Below are 6,251 nucleotides of genomic sequence, written 5' to 3' on the forward strand. Positions count from 1 at the left end.
GTGCCTCTGCATGAGTTCAACCATAATGGCGTATTCTGAGCATTACTGACTTTTCCTGTATTTTCAGGGAGTATAGGGTTTGGTGACGTCGTTGGTGATGGAAAAGGCGATACCGGGAGTACCACCATTAGCATCATGGGTATCGGGGTTAGGATCGGTAATCGTGAGATCTAGCCGAAGGCCAACTATTTTGATTAATTGGGGAATTGGCTTTGTAACCGAAAGGTTTATCTCCCTCCATGGTTCCTAATTTATTTTGGGCGAAAAATAATATACTGTAAAAGTACTTTTTAGGTTTGAGAAATCAAAATCGTATGAGAGGAGGCTAAACCAAGAAATGGTTGTTCACTTGATCCTGCTTCAATCACAAAAATGATGGGTTGATCTTACGGGGCGGAAGCAAAAAAGTTTGAAAAATTACTGTGTAATGAGTATTGCAGTGTGTGATTGTTGAACTATGATGAAGCACATATTATTGACTGTAAACCTAATTATCTCTCTGGGGTATCCTTCCGAGCAGATGGAGCCATATATTTATAGTCTTGTTGTGAATACACTGATTTCTCGTAAGATTTGGAAGTTGTGAAGAGATGGAGAAGTGATGATCGTGGAGATTTTATGGTGAAGTTGTATCCGTAATGTCAGGAAGACTGTATGACCACTACTCTCTCATCCTCTCAACTGCTCTTAGCCTGTCATACTACTCATTAACTTCTCGTCATGACTGTGTAATCCGCCAGACTAATACCCCAATGAGAATCTCCCCATGTAACATATTTGATGAGTCTGCACAAAAATAGTATGGACTACTACTATTTTTGGTTAAGTCAGGACAATAGCCTGCTAAATTAGTGAGATAAGTTGCTCAGTTCAATAAGTGGTTAAGTAGACTGGTCAGTGTCAAATCTAGTGAAAAGTTTAATAATGACTTAGATTTTATTAGATAAACTTAAGTATAGGAGTAAACTGAATTGTCATGGCTATAGTGTTGAGCTCTAATGATGATGTTATGAGCATCTGAACAAAATAATGATCAGTACAGAGCATCGATTACCAATAACGATGTTTTTTGCATTATCAGCTAAGAAATTTGCTTGGATAATGTTTATGACTCAGGAGATCACGGAAATAGCTTATACTTGAGACACCCATGAGTTATATGAAGATTTTGGTATTGTGTTAAGGATATGATGGACAAATGCATCGAAACCATAAGTTACTAGAAATCAATAGCGCTAGTGGAGAAAGGCCGGCATTGCCCCTAGAAATAAGCATAAACACTAAGCTAATGCATGCAAATTAGGCCAATTATGAATTGCTAGATGGCGCTGAACATTAGGCTATTATGACCGGTCAGGCTAGTGAAGTACCAAGATGGCGGGATACAGCATAGCCGGCCTAGTCAGTGTTCAGCCAAGATGGAGCTATACTACATAGATTGTTAAGCGCTGAGATAGCGGGATCCTGCAGGGACAGTGAAGAGCGAAGGTGGCGCTACACTCTAAGGAAATTTTCCAAGTAATGAAGCTTATTAGCCGCAACATTGAAGCTTCATTGAGGGAAAATCAAGACAATGCCAAGTTGACAAATACAACATGCGATGTTGACAGTCAAGTATTTCCATGAAATTGAGTTATCCCAAACTCAAGAATGATTCAAGAGTGTAGAAAGGCCAAGAGTTGTCCTATGCATTAGTTCAAAGCTGGACAAATCTACAATACAAACAAGATAGTAATGCACGAGTAGCATTACTATTGTCAAACAAGTTGGCTAAGTGAAGCATATGATGCATGGATAACTAGGATGATCTAATGAAATGTCCGAGATGATTGTAGCACAATGTTGGTTGTACGTTGGCTTAGGCCAATAAGAGTATAGGTCCATGTTTGTTGAGCATTAACTGAAGGCCAAGTTCAGTAATGCACAAAGGTTGCACGCTATGGATTAAGTGATGGTTAGGAGTTGGTTATTGGGTTTACAAGCGTTCCAAAGGTGTGAGACAAGGTAAAACAATTATAGAGGAAGTTTATAGCCTAAAAGGTGTGTTCATAACTGCTTGAGAACATGTGTTGAAGGTTGATTCGAGTTAGAAAAAAAAACTGGCCAAGTTGGCAAAGTTATTGGCGGTTATGGAACTTCCCTATGTGACAGATGGTTGTCCCATGCTTGTGCAGCTGTTGTGCACGGTTTTTGGCCCTTAAATTTGTTGTATAAATAGTGCAAAGGCATGGGAAATTCAATAGGCTTACATAGGAGATTGTGAGACTCAAATTGAGAGAGTTTTGTGAAGGTTAAGGTTGGTTCAAGAGGAACAAGTATGTGTAAGTCCCTAAGTGGGCAAGTTTTGTATATCTTCCCTTTGATGCAATGAAATGGATTGATTGTGTCATGTTCTAAGTGTTCTTGGTTGAATGATTGTGTTAGTGAATGTATGGATTGTTGAATACTTTACGATAAGCATTTGAGAAGTAAAGAGAAGAAGAAAGAAGGCTTAATACTCCTGCTGTAGAACTGTAGAGTTGGTTGTTTGCATTGGTGCAAACTTCTAAGGCTGAAGTACGAGTGGGTGAATCTTAATTTATTGAACCACTGTGTTGCCGGGTTACACTTCGCAGAAAATTTGCAAAGCGCATTTGTGGTTATGACAGCTAGCATCGAAAGGTAGTGGACGCTGAAAATGCGGGGGTACCAAATACACCGCCACTTTTTCCTTAGGCAATATGTATGGAAAAACTCAATACAACTCCGAGAGTAAAACTAAATCAAGGAATAATACTAAGAGTTATAGCTCTATCTCTTGTACTTAAAACGTTTACAGAATTGAATCCGTGAACCTAATAACAAAGAAATAACTTTGATGGTACCAAAGATCAATATCGAAGAATAAATCAAGTCGTATCCAACACACTAGGTCGGATTTCTTTACTATGATAGATCGACGCACAACCTGTGATATTTCAATTATAAAGATAAACAATATAATGCGGAAAAAGAAATAACACAGACACCAGAAGTTTTGTTAATGAGGAAACCGCAAATGCAGAAAAAACACGGGACCTAGTCCAGATTCAACACCAAACTTTATTAAGCCGCTACAAACACTGTCCTACTACCAATTAACTTCGAACCAGAATGTAGCTGAGCTCCAAAAGGTATCTCACTGATTAAGGTGCAGTCGCGCTCCTTACGCCTCTTGAATCCGAGCAGAACTCCGCGCATTTGAATCCCTTAGGTGACGTCGCACCAACTAAGAGTTGCTTCAACTCAATTGAAGACTTTAAACCAAATCTGCCTCCCACAGATTAAGCATATATAATTGATTTCATGATTACGATTGAATGTATGATCAAAATCAAACGAATGATCAAGGTGATGGAAATTGATAGCAATTTTACAGAAGTCTAGTTATCCTCAAAATCCGGACTTATGCATCACTTCACAAGTATGAAACTTATGGAATCAACAAAGTATGAGAGGAATAGAACTTTGATGATCATTATCTATCTTGATAGTTAGAGTAAACTTTACAAACAATCAAGATCAGGATACTCGATTTATCAAGGAAAGATAACTAGAACTGGATTCATGAATCCCAATGAAGTCTTTATAGTCGCAAAACCCTAAAAGAGTTTCTGGAGAGGAAGACTCTAGATACAACTAGGACACACCAAAAAGTAGTTTCAGGATTCAAAAATCCCAGTTGCTTGGTGCCCATTTTATAGACATTCAAAGCATAGGTTGCTTTAAGTTTAAGCTAAGATAGCTTTGGAACCAAGCAATCAATATTCACCGTTATATGAAACTTTGAATATAATTTACATAAGAAAGAAATATACTCTGGTTAGGTGAGACCGTAACCGAACCGTGTACAAAGACTATGTTCAACATGGTTAGCCGAAACTAGCCGGTGTGAACTTAAAAGCTTAATCTTCATTTTCATGAACACACAAGACATTAAATCTGAGTCACAAACATGTGATCATTTAATTCTAGTGTTTAAATAGAATTAATCAAATGTTAATTATCTCGAAGAAATAATTTATACACACTTGAAAGTATAATCGACATGATTAGTAGATGTACAAATACAAATACATAGTAGTTCGTGAGTCGGTTCATTCACAGTTCGCAAAAAGGTTTGGAAACTTTATACCAAAACCGAGTTCCATAGTTCACAAAACTTTTTAGGTTTGCGTACCAATTTCAAGGTTTGCGTACCGGTTTGGAAACTCAAAGACTGTACCGGTTCTGGAGTTCACAAAACTGGATCGGTTTGCGTACCGGTTTGGAAACGCTACTGATTTCTAGAACACATAACTATTTAAGCTTGCACACCGGTTTGGATACTCACCCACGGTTCGTAAGCACAGTTCAATAATGGTTTGCATATGAGTATGCACACACCTATCCGGTTTCACGAGTCACACAGATTTTTAATATGATATACATAAGAATATGTTTATTACTAATCTTTAAGTCGATATTTACATAGCTACTCCGCTACTTGTACGAATACATGTAATACGGGTTCAGACTTATAACAGTTTTCCCAGTAAAACTGATACCACTATCTTATATTCGAATCAATAGTAGTTCTATATTTCTCTAAATCAAATCGAAACATTCTTGAATAACATCAATGACACATATCACTGTTTCAGGCTATTTCCGAATGATAAACTTGAATCACGATTTTGATTCCGAATAATAAACTGTCCAAGATCGAAATTCTTCAAGTATGAACAAATGTTGATTAAGCTTAGCCGTTATATTTCGAGAAATTATCAAGATAAACTTGACTTGAAATTCTTGTTTATGCATACTAGTCTAATTAGTTATGTGACATCGTCTCAAAATGATAGGAAGTGAATATAACTTGAGGTATAGGTGGTTCAGTCTTCGCTTACCTTTTGTTGATGAAGTTCTTCAAAAGATTCGGTTGATCTTCGGTTTCAAACGGTAGAAAGCAATGATGACTGCTGTAATCCTTTGTTTCTCAACCACATTTCTATCCTAGCCCGAGACTTAAACTAATTGTATACTAGAAATCAAGATATAGTTTTGACAACTAAATTTGACACAAGCTTGAGATAGAAACACTTGTGAGTTCAACCGAGCAATGGTCTAACAGACTCCACTATAAAAATTGAGTACCACAACTTCGTATAGTTGAGACCAAATACACTACCCCAGGTTACTTAGTCTCCTCAGTATCTCTGCGCCTATAACCTATCTGGCCAACGTATGTTAATCACCTAACATAATCCACTGCCAAGTGTTGTTTTACCCTAGAAAAGACTTTCTGCTTCCAATTCCTTTAGAATGTATTACAAACAATAAAAAAATGAATAATTTTTTGCTAGCCACTCACCAATCCATCATAATACAGTACGATATTAATGATTTAATTTGAGTCAAGGTTCTTTCGTTCAAAGTCATGATTCCAATATTAACAAAGTATAACGAATCTGGAAATCCTTGATATGATTAATAAAGTTTTATGATTACCGAAGTAATCCACTTGATTACCAGACTTATGTTTATGATAGAATCACATACACCAACTCCTATATTTTTTAAGGACAAACTGTGTTAGTACATTTTTAGGTTGCGTCTTCATAGGTTTATACAAATGCTTAAATGTGGGTGCTGCTGAAGTTTAGTACGTTGCAAGAATTGATATGTCAGCTTGCCTGTTTCTTTTTACTGTTTAAATACTAGTGCCAACTCCCTTGTTTTCAGGACAAAGCACATAGAGGTGGACTTCCATGCGGTTAAGAAGATGCGTGAATCTGGATTTATACAAGTTAAACGTGCTTGCAGACCTGATTATTAAAGGATTATGATCTCCGACTTTCTCAAAGCTTCTTGAACAACTGTTGGGTTCGGTTCTGCATCAGTTTTTACTTAGTATTTTTCTTTTATGTGAGAAAGAGTTTTATGCTCATTTAGACTTTTGTTTTCCAAACTTCTACATGCGATGTCAGTTTAAAGGGATGTGTATTACAAATGCTAAGTTAAAAAAAATAATCTTGACTGATGTTTGTTGTAGTGACAACTGGCTCTGTCTTAGTATATATATATATTGTAATAAAGTTTTTATTTCGGTCCTGGAAAGATTTCTTAAATTTGTTTCTAGTTTTATCATTTGATGTGCCTGTTATATATAATTTATTTATTTTTAATTTCGATCGTATCTACACACCAAAATCACATTCTTTTGAGTATGCAACCGGCCATTAGATGATTTA

The sequence above is a fragment of the Papaver somniferum genome, chromosome 6 (assembly GCF_003573695.1).
Source record: "Papaver somniferum cultivar HN1 chromosome 6, ASM357369v1, whole genome shotgun sequence".
NCBI lineage: Eukaryota > Viridiplantae > Streptophyta > Magnoliopsida > Ranunculales > Papaveraceae > Papaver > Papaver somniferum.